Raw genomic sequence first — 12346 nt, 5'->3', positions numbered from 1 at the left:
TGATGAAGGGTCTAGGCCCGAAACATCAGCCTTCCTGCTCCTCTGATGCTGCTTGGCCTGCTGTGTTCATCCAGCTCTACACCTTGTTATCTCAGATTCTCCAGCATCTGCAGTTCCTACTATCTCTGAGACTATTGGACTCATTTGGTCTATACTGTTATTGGACTCTTTCTGGTCTTATTTAGGCTTATCGCATCGAGCTCCTATTTCCATTATATGCTCTCCTTTATTTAAGCAACAAGTCTTCCCTTGAAATGCTTCAATGATACCTTCATCAACCACTCCAAACAGAAGCAAGTTCCACATCCTCACCACTCTCTTTGTAAAGAAATTCCTCCTAAATTGGATCTTACCCTAACCATACACTCACTGGTTCTGAGAACAATTTGTTCATATCCACTCTAACCAACCTCTTCGCAATCGTAAAGACTTCTGACAATTAGAATGACAGAAAGTTTACAGCACAAAAAGAGATCACTTAGCCCATAGTGCCTTCCCTGGATCTTCTTTTAATTTTCTAGTTCAGAAAGTAATCTTTCTGGTAAACTCCTTGAAAATCTTTTCTGTACTTTTTTCCAGTGCATCACTCTCAGTTTTGTAGCATAGAGACCAGAACAGAAAATAGTTCTCCAAATGTATTAAGTTGAGGTTCAATATAATTCCATGCTCAATCTTACCTTCTTGCCTTTATACTTGTTAAATATGAAAGAACTGCGGATGTTGTAAATCAGGAACAAAAACAGAAGTTGCTGGAAAAGCTCAGCAGGTCTGGCAGCACCTGCAAAGAAACAATATCAGAGTTAACGTTTCGGGTCTAGTGAGTTCTGAGGAAGTGTCATTGGACCTGAAATGTTAACTCTGACTTTTTCTTCACAGATGCTGCCAGACCTGCTGAGCTTTTCCAGCAACTTCTGTTTTTGTTCCTTTTATACTTGTTACTTTGATTGCACTTTTATGTCCCTGGTCTGCCATTTTTAACAACTCATGTATCAGTGTTCCCAGATCTCTCTCATACTACACAATCTACCTTACAGTGGCTATTCATTTTATCAAAGTTCAATTTCCCTCTGGTGTGAATAGTAAATATCACCATAATGGAAAACTCTTGTTATCTCCAAGTCAAAACCAACCTGACCTCCTTGGCTATACATAACCTACAATATGTGGATGGCTGCAATGTCATTATAAAAACAGAAAATGCTGGAGAAACTCAATAGGTCTGGCAGCACCTGTGGAGAGAAAAGCAGAGCTAACATTCCGAGTCCAAAGACTCTTGTTTGGAAAAAAAAGCAGAAATTGCTGTAAAACTCAGCAGGTTTTCTTTTCTCTCTTCTCTGGGGTTTGGTTCTGGAGAAGAGTCTTTGGTCTTGAAATGTTAACTGTGTTTCTTTCTCCACAGATGCTGCTAGACCTGCTGAATATCCCCAGGATTTTCTGTTTTTATTTCAAATGTCCAGCAATGTTTTGACTTTCCTGCATTATCAGTGCCCACTTTACACCAGATTTACAAGCTAATCTTTATTTCTTTAATAACAACAACAAAAACAAAGTGGCTGGAAAGCTCAACAGGTCTGGCAGCAACTGAGGAAGAGTCTCCGAACCCAAAACATTAACTCTGTTTTTGCCTTCACAGATGCTGCCAGACCTGCTGAGCTTTTCCAGCAACTTTGTTTTTGTTCCTGATTTACAGCATCTGCAGTTCTTTCGGTTTTTATTTCTTTAATTCTGCATACAAAAATCTCGACCTGTCCTGGAATGTTGCCAGAACAAGGTTTATATTTTAACCCAGAATCAGATATATGAAAGGTGGAATATGTTGACAGGGAGACTCTGGAATATATAGAGCACTTCCCATACCTTGGCAGCTACCTCTTTCTAAAGGCTACTATCAAAGAGAATTGGCTCATTTAGTCAGATGAAGACCCATGACAGAAACTCATGACACTAAGAAGGTATCATCGTTGAATTGAAAGATTGCCATTGCCCCAAAAGGTAACAGCTATTGTATTAGGTTGAATATTTATTCTAATAAGCTGAACTTACACATTAAGTCGTTAGGAAGTATTAGAGGTAAAGTGGCTCAAGAAAAGCTCATTAGTATTTGTTAACATTTAATCATAAAGAAATTTCTAATAGAAGTATTTGTCTAGTAAAACAAAATTAATTAAAGTATTCGTTAAAGAAACAGAAAAGAAAATTGCAGAAATGCATTTTAAATATTCATGCACTCATCTTCTCACAGGGTATTTTCAAGCTGACATGAGTTATAGCAAAACATCAAAACATCAATGACTTTTGGAGTGTGTTCTCCTCTAAGTGGCACCCATGAATACAATACAAGACATAAGGACTCTTGTATTGTAGATGGATGTCATACCATATGAGTGTGAAACAATCAAGGGATCCATTGAAGGCCATAAAGGGCCATCTCAATTCATTTGCCATTAGCAATTCAAGCAGAAAACTGCAATCCATCCTTTGTTCCTTTACAGCTATTTTCTCCACTTCTGGACTTTTTGCCAGCTGACAGAACGTACAGGAGACTCCTTCCATACAACGGGTAATGCAACTGAGCAATTTGTTGCCAGGTAATATATGAGTAGTAGCATTTGCAGTTATTCTGCAGGGACATTTTTAGCTTCCAATTCTACACCTCCCATTGATGACCCAGCTGAGAGTCAGAACCTGCTGTGTGTACAATGACAAAAACAAACGCACAACCTTCGGGTGAAGTTAATTTATATACAAACAGATTGCACCAAAGAGGTGTCCTAAAAACAGTTTTCTACATGCACGCATTTAAATGCAAAGAAAGCACTGTGAGTGTTATTTTGTTATAGTCATCATCCTAGAGAAGCTTCGAGATAAAATTTGCTGGCACCCACAGCATTACACCATGAAAGTAAGCAACAAAGGGCGAAATAAAGAGACTTTCCTCAAGAAGTAACATAACTACAATAAGTATATCTCAGATATTGGAAGATAAAAACATTCAATTATTTCACCATGTTTAATGAGATTAACATACAAAGATTAACACATAGCTGTTGACGTCTCAGCAAAGAAAGACATGTGTAATAAGTAAGTGACTGCATAATAATTCAGTGTTTATGATCTTTATTCAGCTTGTCTTCCTAAAATCTGCCTCAAATATAGATCACCAATGGGAAATTAATCACTAACATCTGATGTTTGAGCTATTTCAATCCTTCATGTGCTTTCTTTGCTTAACTACAAAGATATATGGAATTTGATATTTTTCAATCCAAGTTTTCATCCACAAATGTATTGATGTTGAGAGGTGTACTATTTTTACACTATATCTACAGCTTATATATAATCTAATGTACACAATCATGGCTATTTCCGTGCAAAGGCATCAGAAAGATAGCAAGATCAACTTTCCCATTCACCACTTGGATAACAAGCTGGGGAAATAGATTGTTCACAATGACAAGGTAAGACAGTGATTTTAGTAGAAGCTTATGGTATTCACATAAACTCAACACCATCCAGACATGTCAAGCATAAACTCACCTTGGCATCATTAAATGTTATTTATCCATTCATGTTTTCAAACTTTTTTATGGTCTGCAAGATGAGAATGGACTGCAACTAATGTAGGAACAACTTTGATTTTTGTTAGTAAATTTCAAGCATTCAGAGTCCCAGCCTGATAAATAGTGGATGAATTATACATAAATCTTCTTCTATGTTGATTGAAACTTGTAAAATAACATCTGACTACACCAAAAAACTGGGCCAGGTTTTGGTGTAGAAATAACAGTAAGGCTAACAGTGTTTACTATTGTTAAAGTCCAAATCAGACAGTAGCTTCCAGCACCGACACTTTTTTGAATAACTAATCCCAGACTCTGTGGGTAATCATTTTTTGATATTGGTTTGTAGCCTAAACCAAAGACTAAGCAATTATTATGGACCAGACCAAATTTCCTCAATGTATTAAGAAGATACGGTATAACCTAATGTTTTCTTAATTTAAAGGCATTCCAGATGCAATTCCATTGGTCAAACTACCAGATTTGAGGCAAAACATATTTTATTTATACACAATATGTAAAATACAAATAAAAGGAAGAATTGGAATAACATAACTCTATTGGAAACTTAACAGAAGGATAGATTATTTAACTACTAAACAGCAACTGTTCCAATATAGTAATATCCCATAAATACAATCTTGGCAAAGGTAAATTCAGTAAGATAGATTATCTCACGTAATTCTACCTGCAAGAAGAGACCCCAGCTTTTAGCTGTAACAGAGAGAGGAATAAAAGGTTCCACATCCAGATTCAAGAGCTTGGCAATTACTAAAAAGTAAAACTAAAATTCCTGGTTTTGTGGGAGCTTGACCCCTCCCATTCAGGCTGCTTCTATTTTCCAACTTTGAAAAGAACAAGTCCTCATAAGCTGAGATAACAAGGTGTAGTGCTGGATGAACACAGCAGGCCAAGCAGCATCAGAGGAGCAGAAAGGCTGACGTTTCGGGCCTAGACCCTTCTTCAGAAAAAAAAAAAAATTTTGTTTTTCTGAAAAACGGTCTAGGCCCGAAACGTCAGCCTTTCTGCTCCTCTGATGCTGCTTGGCCTGTTGTGTTCATCCAGCTCTACACTGTGTTATCTCAGATTCTCCAGCATCTGCAGTTCCTACTATCTCAGTCCTCATAAGCTGTTTACTTTATTAGCTTTGGAGCAGACTGCTCGGTACTTCTGTCCCAACCTTTCTTCATTAAAAAAACCAGGACCAAATACCTCTTAAAGCCATAGTATCATCAAATAATTTATTTACAACACAGTAACTTCAGCACAGCAAAATTAAACAGCAAAGTAATCTATTGGTCTCCATATTTAAACCAAATATCTTTTATTTATGGCCCATTCACACAAAAACCAGATAGACAAACACTGTTAAGGGATAAATAAAAGAAAATACCAAACTGGCCACTTAAATGGTTTTCATGATGCATTGTTCCACAGCCAAATATGATTGTTTCTTGGTTGATTTTCTGAAGATGTCAATCAGGCCATCTTTCTCAGCTAACTTGGAGAAAGTCAGTAAATCTTAGATGTTAGTTTCTATTCTCTGAACTTCCAATAGTTGAAAATGGGAGATTAGGCAGGAAACTTTCACATCTTTATACTGTTGAATTAAAAGCCAAATTCTTTTTTTCCCAGAAAACACAGTGCCAAACCCAGTTCAAAACTCTGGCCTTTCTCTGTCAGACTGACCATCTTCCTATGAGGTTCCAGTTACAACACCTGCCATCTGCTTGAGCGTGATGTCTCTCCTGGACTTTCTGGAACCAGTTCCCAGGTACTAACCTTGTTAATGGCCAACGTCTTCTATCTATTTAAATATATTTCTCTTCCACGATGTTGAGGCATCTGCAGAACCCTTTGATCAAGAACCAACCTACACTTCTGGACCTGGTATTACAAACAAATTAAAACTTGTTGGTTCTGTTTTATTTTACACAGCTGTTGCCCACAGTCTAAAGGTCAATTTCAGCTCACATTTCTCAATTCTCAATTCTCAGCTCCAAACCAAAATTAATAAAAGGAATAAAATAACAAAAAAAATTTTAAAAAGCAAGGGTTCCAACAACTGTAAGTCAATGGCAGCCTTCAATACCATTTCAAAGGTTTAAAAAGATTCCATCAATCATTTGGGGCAGTCAGCCAGGATACTTACATCATAAATGGTAAGGAGTGAATGTAAAGCAGCTTATCACCCCTCTTGCCCAATTGTGCCCTTTCCTTCTCCTGGAATGAGAGAGAGGTAGGTATTTATGGAGATGAATGTAGGTGGCACAGGTGTTACTGTTGGTACAGGTGTAAAGGTGTGTCATTCAAGTAATTAGACAGCACGAAGGGCAAAAGACATAGGGTTAGTGGGGTCAGGGCTGGGATTGATGACAGTGAGTGAGGGAAGATATTGCAGGCAATAGGGAGAGGTGGGTACAGTAGCACAAACAGAGTAAGAGTGAGGTATCAGAGAAGATCGTGTCATGTACATTGTGAAGTGGAGAAAAAGCACTGACCACAATCTCACAGTGCCATGCACAGTGCCATGCATTCCTCCAGATGGCTGAAACATGTTACAGAGCAGAAGGAGGCCATTCGACCCATTGTGCCTGCATTGGTTCCATTACATAATGCCAGTCTCTGCCTTTCCCAATACTCCTGCGCAGCATTTCCATCCAAATAATTATCCATTGCCCTCTTCAATGCCTCAATTGAACCTACCTCCATCACATTTTCAGATAGTACATTCCATACCCTAACTACTCGCTGTGCAAAAAAGATTTTTCTCACATCAGCCTTGATTCTTGCACATCACTTTAAATCAATGATCTCTCCTTTTTTCTTTTACCAGGAAGAATACATTCTCTTATCTACTCTATCCAACCTGCTCATGAATTTGAAAACCTCTATCAAATTTCATCTTAGCTTTATTCCCTCCAAAGAAAACAGTTCCAACCTCTTTAATCTATTCTCATAACTGAAATTTCTCATTCCTGAAACCATTCTTGCAAATTGTTCTATAGGTGTGGTTAACTGATCAGGTTTGTATACAAACCAATTAAAATACATGTTTCATGCACAAAGATAAATTTTATAGTTTCAGCTTTTGTTTTAAAACTGAAAAACAGATCTTAAATTACACATAGTCTGATTAAAGCAAATACAATGCAAAATCTAATAGAGAGTCTGCTGAAAAGAATAAGTGTAAGGAATAGCTGACACTATTTTTTTTAAGTACTAACCAAAAAATCCAGGCCATTGTTTTGTACTTGGCAGATCAGATGTCCTTTTGGAATTCCTAAGTGAAAATTCCAAATGGTTTCAAACTATAAGCATATCTGTACTTGGATATTCACCAACCAGAGACTGATAGATTTGAACAAGTTCAGTTTCACTCAGAACATGATGAACTGGCAATGTAAAGATTTTAATTTCATCTTAATTCATAGATTTGAAAATGATTTGTTAACCACCTCAAAAACGCTTCGTTCAAAAAAAAATGCATGGTGTTTGTTACTTCATTTGTTCTAAAGAATTATGAATATGGGATAACTGATTTTTTTTAAAGTGCCATAGTTTGAGGAGGGAAACAGCTTATTAAATTGCAACATCTCTTTGAAAATGGTGCCAAGCTTTTCCATTTACTAAAGATTAATAAATGAATGTCAGAATGACCCTGCTGAGTAAAGTAAATACCTCATTGCCAGTTATTTGGAATGATTTTTCTTTTACTTTACAACACGATTTTAGATTCTCTGTGGTTAATCATAGTTAAAATGAATTCAATAGATAGAATATTAAATAAAACAAAGAAAATGGGACTGGGGGAGATGTTGGGGAACATATATTAAACAAAAGAAATAGAACTTTTAATCATTAAATGCCCTTAAGTTCAGTACAATTTTATGCAATGTCTGGCATGTGTCAACTTTTCAAGCTAAATCCCATTCTTGCTTTACATTATAAGAGAACATTGTTGTCCAAGTATTTCAGTTTTGCATAAAATAACTCTAACAGGCAATGTAAATGATTGTTCAGAAGCATGTTGAATAATGCCACATGATTTGCTGAAACAAGTTAATTAACATTGATACAAATTCTTAAATACAAGCATATTACTTACAGCAAACTGTTTACAAAATAAAATCAGATTCTAAAACATTACTGGATTGTATTCATCATGGTGCATTTTTATGGCAAATTGAAGAAGAGTTTGAGGGGAAACTTGAAAGATAAAGCATTTCCTGAAACTAGCACAGTTTTGAATGTAATTTAAATCAAAAACAAACAATGGTACCTAAAGTGGAAACTCTAGGCAGATGTGTGTGCATTTATTCTTTTATTCATTTATGAAACAGCATTCGTGGAAATTAAGTTTTTTTTTTAAACTTCTGGAACTGTGCAACATCAGAATGAAATTGAAGAATTATCTCCCTCTCAGAATTTAAGATCAAGGACAAACTATTTTGCACAGATAAAATAGCAATGCTGATGGCATTTTCAACTCACTCCAAAAGTGCTTATTGAAAATGCCATCAGTTACATGCTGACCTTCAATCAACCTCTTTGATAGGTACTTTATCACTTACAAACTGTGAAGGTAAAAGCAACCATGAATTTTCATGCAACATGACTTTATAGGCAGCAGGAGATTATTAGAATGTTGAGAAGCTTAAGATAGAGAACTCGTGAGGATTTCCTGATTTGCCCACTTTCTTAAATTTGAGGTACATCATATCACGTGACTTGCCAATAATTTATGTAATTGCAAAGTTCCCACAGGTTTTGAAGAAAGGTTTAATTTTCTGCATCAGAGAGCCTTTGATATTATTACAGTCGGGTTTTGGAATCATAGCCCAAATTTATGACTAATTACTCCAAACACACTTTCATTTGGATAATCTCCAGCAGTACGTAATCAGGTATGAATGTAGAAAATATCATAGTAGAGCTTCAGTGAGAACTGCATGCTAGTTATACCAAAAATCTATTCATATTCACCAATTGTTTGGCACAGAATTTATGACCATTTGGATATTGCTGATGAATGGCCTAAGTTGTACACACTGATCCTCTAGTGAAAAATTTATGAGATAATTTGTTAGTGAAAAAAATTGAAATATATTGAGCAAACATAGTGGTATCCTGGCTATGCTGTGACCAATATCTAATACACATCCAAGTTGCGACGTCCCACAACAGAATTTAAAAGTACATTATCTACAAGAAGTTGTTCATGAACATGAAGTAGCAATGTGGAGATGGGTTACAGAATGTTCAAATTATCAGCACATCAAGTAGAGCCAGTTTTTTTTTCTCTAGGTATTACAAGTTAGGTATCTAAAAGGTAGTTTTGATGCTGATGTACACTTTTGATGTGAGTCATGCTGAACTTCATATTGGTGAGTGCAGTGGGAATGAGCATCCACTGGAAACATGTAGCCTAGGTAGATCATGACATCAGTTTGCATCAATAATTTTCTGTGAGTTGTGCCATTTTGTATCTCAACTCTTTAGTGAATGCCATCCCTTAATAAAGTAGAATACACACTCAAGGGTGCGAAGGAGCCCTCAATGCCCCAGTTGGGGTTATCAACTACTTTCAGGTTAGTTGTTTGATTTCTTCTGCTTGTTGCTATAATTCTCTGCCTGTTTGATAATTCTATAATAATTTTGGTTATTGGAATCCACAGGGAGTAATATACATACTGAAGGAGTTGGTCATAACTCCAAGGTTTACACTCAACCCAGTTATTTCCAAACATGGGTTGACATTCCTCTTGCGATTCAACATGACAGTAGATTGAGCAGATGACATACAAATCAGGGCAAACTGATAGAAGAGGAAGGCTGAGAATGGGAAGAAAAGCTCTCACTTGGAGTCCATATCCAACCAGTGTGTATTGGAAGCACTTCTCCTAACTGAACCTCAGCAGGGATAAGTGTGAAAAATCTGCACTACTCTAAGTACATCCTCATTAAATCTATTGCAACCAGAACTATGGATTCAGAACTGGTCTTATGGATCACAGTGCAACATCATTAGGGTAACTGTCATTATGAACTTCTAAGTTTGCTATCAACTGTTGCATAAGGGATGCCTCAGGGTTCTATATCCCAAGACAGCTGGATAAATGTATTTTTTACTTGCTAGAGAGCAACAGGTGGGTAGTACATGCTTCAGATATTTTTAGTTTATTGCAATATTCCTGATCATTGCATGGGCTTCATTGCAGGTGTGTTGCAATCATTTGCCAGAGGAGAATCATGAGACAGATTTATGGTGGCATAAAGTTGATGATTATGGCTGAATCTTACCTGTTGCCAGGGTAGCAGGCATTCACGGAGATGATCTTCTGGGCATTGTTGCACACTAACTGCATGTTCCTGGAATGGTAGCCCTTGCACTTGTGGTGAATGTCCCCATTCTGATTTAGGACCCACAATGCCATGATAATGCCTTGCGCCCTGCTACAGTGATGCTCAGCGAACTATGAATTGTTAACTGTCATTAGAACTGACCTTTAGAAATTGAATAATGGTATCATTGATAAGTGGTATCATATATTGCAGTCCAGCTGGAGATTTGGAAAAATATAATTGCCTTTCTCCAGGCTGATGGGGAGCTCAGAAAAGTTTTCACAGAATATGCTTGGTGGATGTGGCATTTTGTTTGAGAGTACTCTTTGTCCCTCTGTACATTGCATCCTCTCTTTATTGCATGTAATTGAATACAATTCATGCTGCAGCCCAAGAAAAACTGCATCTATAGCCCCCAGCACTGGAGGCAGACTTATGATTGACAGGCCTTCCAACTCCTCTGACTTCCTTCTCAGAGTCCAACACCAGCCTCTTGTGTATCCAAAAACTTCTGAAAACATCTCTAACAATACTTAATACAGTGCTTCTACTTGTCCTGAAGCAGCAAAAGAGAGCTAAAAACACCTCAGGGATCAGAATATCTCAATTGGGCTTTGCTGAAAGTGGTCAGAAATTTTCTGGCTGAAATTTTTAAAGTTTCTTGCTTCATCGGCACAATCCTAGTGGTAAGTCTGTGGCCATATTTTGTCGCTGATTTGAGGTTTAGGATTTCAACACCTTCAACAGAACAAATCATTAATCAGGACAAGCTTATGGGAATTAATTGTTCAACTTTGTTAATGTATGTGTTTCAGTGGAACAACACAAAAGTCTCTCTAATTAATGACTGGCATAAGAAATGGGATATGAAAAAGTTCAGTCCTTCCATTTAAGGCCAGTGAAACATCCCATCAAACATGTACAATTTCATCAATTACTTACTGAGTCTTTTGCGTTGTTCTACTGAAACACATACATCAACAAAGTTAGAGATAACAAGGTGTAGAGCTGGATGAACACAGCAGGCCAAGCCACATCAGAGGAGCAGGAAAGCTGACGTTTCGGTTCTGCACCCTTCTTCAGAAAATTTCTTCAACAAAGTTGTGCAGTTAATTCCCATAAGCCTGCCCTCATTAATGCAATGGAGAGATTCAGTTTGTGAAATTAATATCGAAGTAATTGCCATGTATCTTGTTGTTGGAGAGCTCAGAACAGTAAGTTGCAGCTTCTTTGATACAACACATAATGTACTAATTTCTTGCAATGGCAAACAGCAGGGAAATTCATTTAAATTCACTCTCTTTATTCCTATTAAACACATCTTATTTAACAAAAAAAAAACTGCGTGTGCTGAAAATGAGAAACAAAAATAGAAATTGCTGGAAATGCTCAGCAGGTCTGGTAGCATCAGTGGAGAGAAATCAGAATTAACATTTTGGGTTCCTCAGAATGGAAGGGTTTCGGGAAAGGTCACTGGACCCGAAACATTAAGTCTCATTTCTCTCCACAGGTGTTGCCAGACCTGCTGACCTTTTCCAGAAATTTTTATTTTTGTTTTTGACATCTCATTTAACTTTGATTAAGCTTATTAGTGCACTTATTTAAGTCTCTAAATTGGTCATCATTAATGCAGTCATTTACTTGCAATAAAAAGGTGGTCAACCAAGCAACATTGAAAGTTTTAACTGATTTCTCTATTTTGTAGTCATTTCTAAACAAACCATGAAAATTCTTAATATTTAGAACTGCCTTATAGAAATTATTAACTAGTAATCTATTGTAACTTTTACATTGTGTAGTATTATGACACACTAATTTTGATTCTTTCCAGACTGGTTGTAGAAAAGAAACTCAAGGACTGACTTCAGATTTTCACTTCATCAAAGTAACACTATTTAATAAATTTTCATGTAATTATTGCTTTACATGTTACTTGTAAATAAAACAAACAGATTTAATTAATGACTAATTTATCTTCTTTGAGTGTCCATGCCAATGTTGTACTTTGGTATCATTTGCTGTCAGAGTTTCTAAAATTCAAATGTATTCGAACTCCATCAACACTATTTATGCCCAGTGATCTGCAGCTCTGTGACATCATCATAAGGTTGCTCAACGACCTTCAAGACCTTACTTAACACTACTTTCCAACATTTTCTTCATAAATATTGTGTAATAGTTATGTACATTCTCAAATAAGTTACTTAGGTTGCTTTACCTTCTAACATTAATGATACATTTTGTACGACTCCCATCTCTCACCTAGTCTTTGACTTGAATCCTCTGCATCAAAAGATGGGCAAAGAACGTCGACAACCAGGTATAAAAACATTTAAGTTAATGATTTTGCTTCTTCCCTGGTGTCTTCCATGCTATTGGAGATTTAATCCGTCTTGCTGAAGAAATGTTTGGTGATATAACTGCAGGAGTATATGCAGATT

General features: G+C 36.6%; 1 long non-coding RNA gene across 1 annotated transcript; it reads left to right on the top strand.

Annotated features, from left to right (window-relative positions):
• Positions 1-2502: 2502 nt before the first annotated feature.
• LOC125484759 lies at positions 2503-11795 on the top strand. The gene is made up of 4 exons (XR_007263580.1): positions 2503-2588; positions 5196-5334; positions 9063-9151; positions 11737-11795. It is a non-coding gene; the product is annotated as an uncharacterized LOC125484759 (long non-coding RNA).
• The last annotated feature ends 551 nt before the right edge of the window (positions 11796-12346 follow it).

Source organism: Rhincodon typus, chromosome 13 (assembly GCF_021869965.1).
Source record: "Rhincodon typus isolate 14 chromosome 13, sRhiTyp1.1, whole genome shotgun sequence".
Classification (NCBI taxonomy): Eukaryota; Metazoa; Chordata; class Chondrichthyes; order Orectolobiformes; family Rhincodontidae; genus Rhincodon; species Rhincodon typus.
This window is presented reverse-complemented; position numbering and strand designations above follow the sequence as displayed.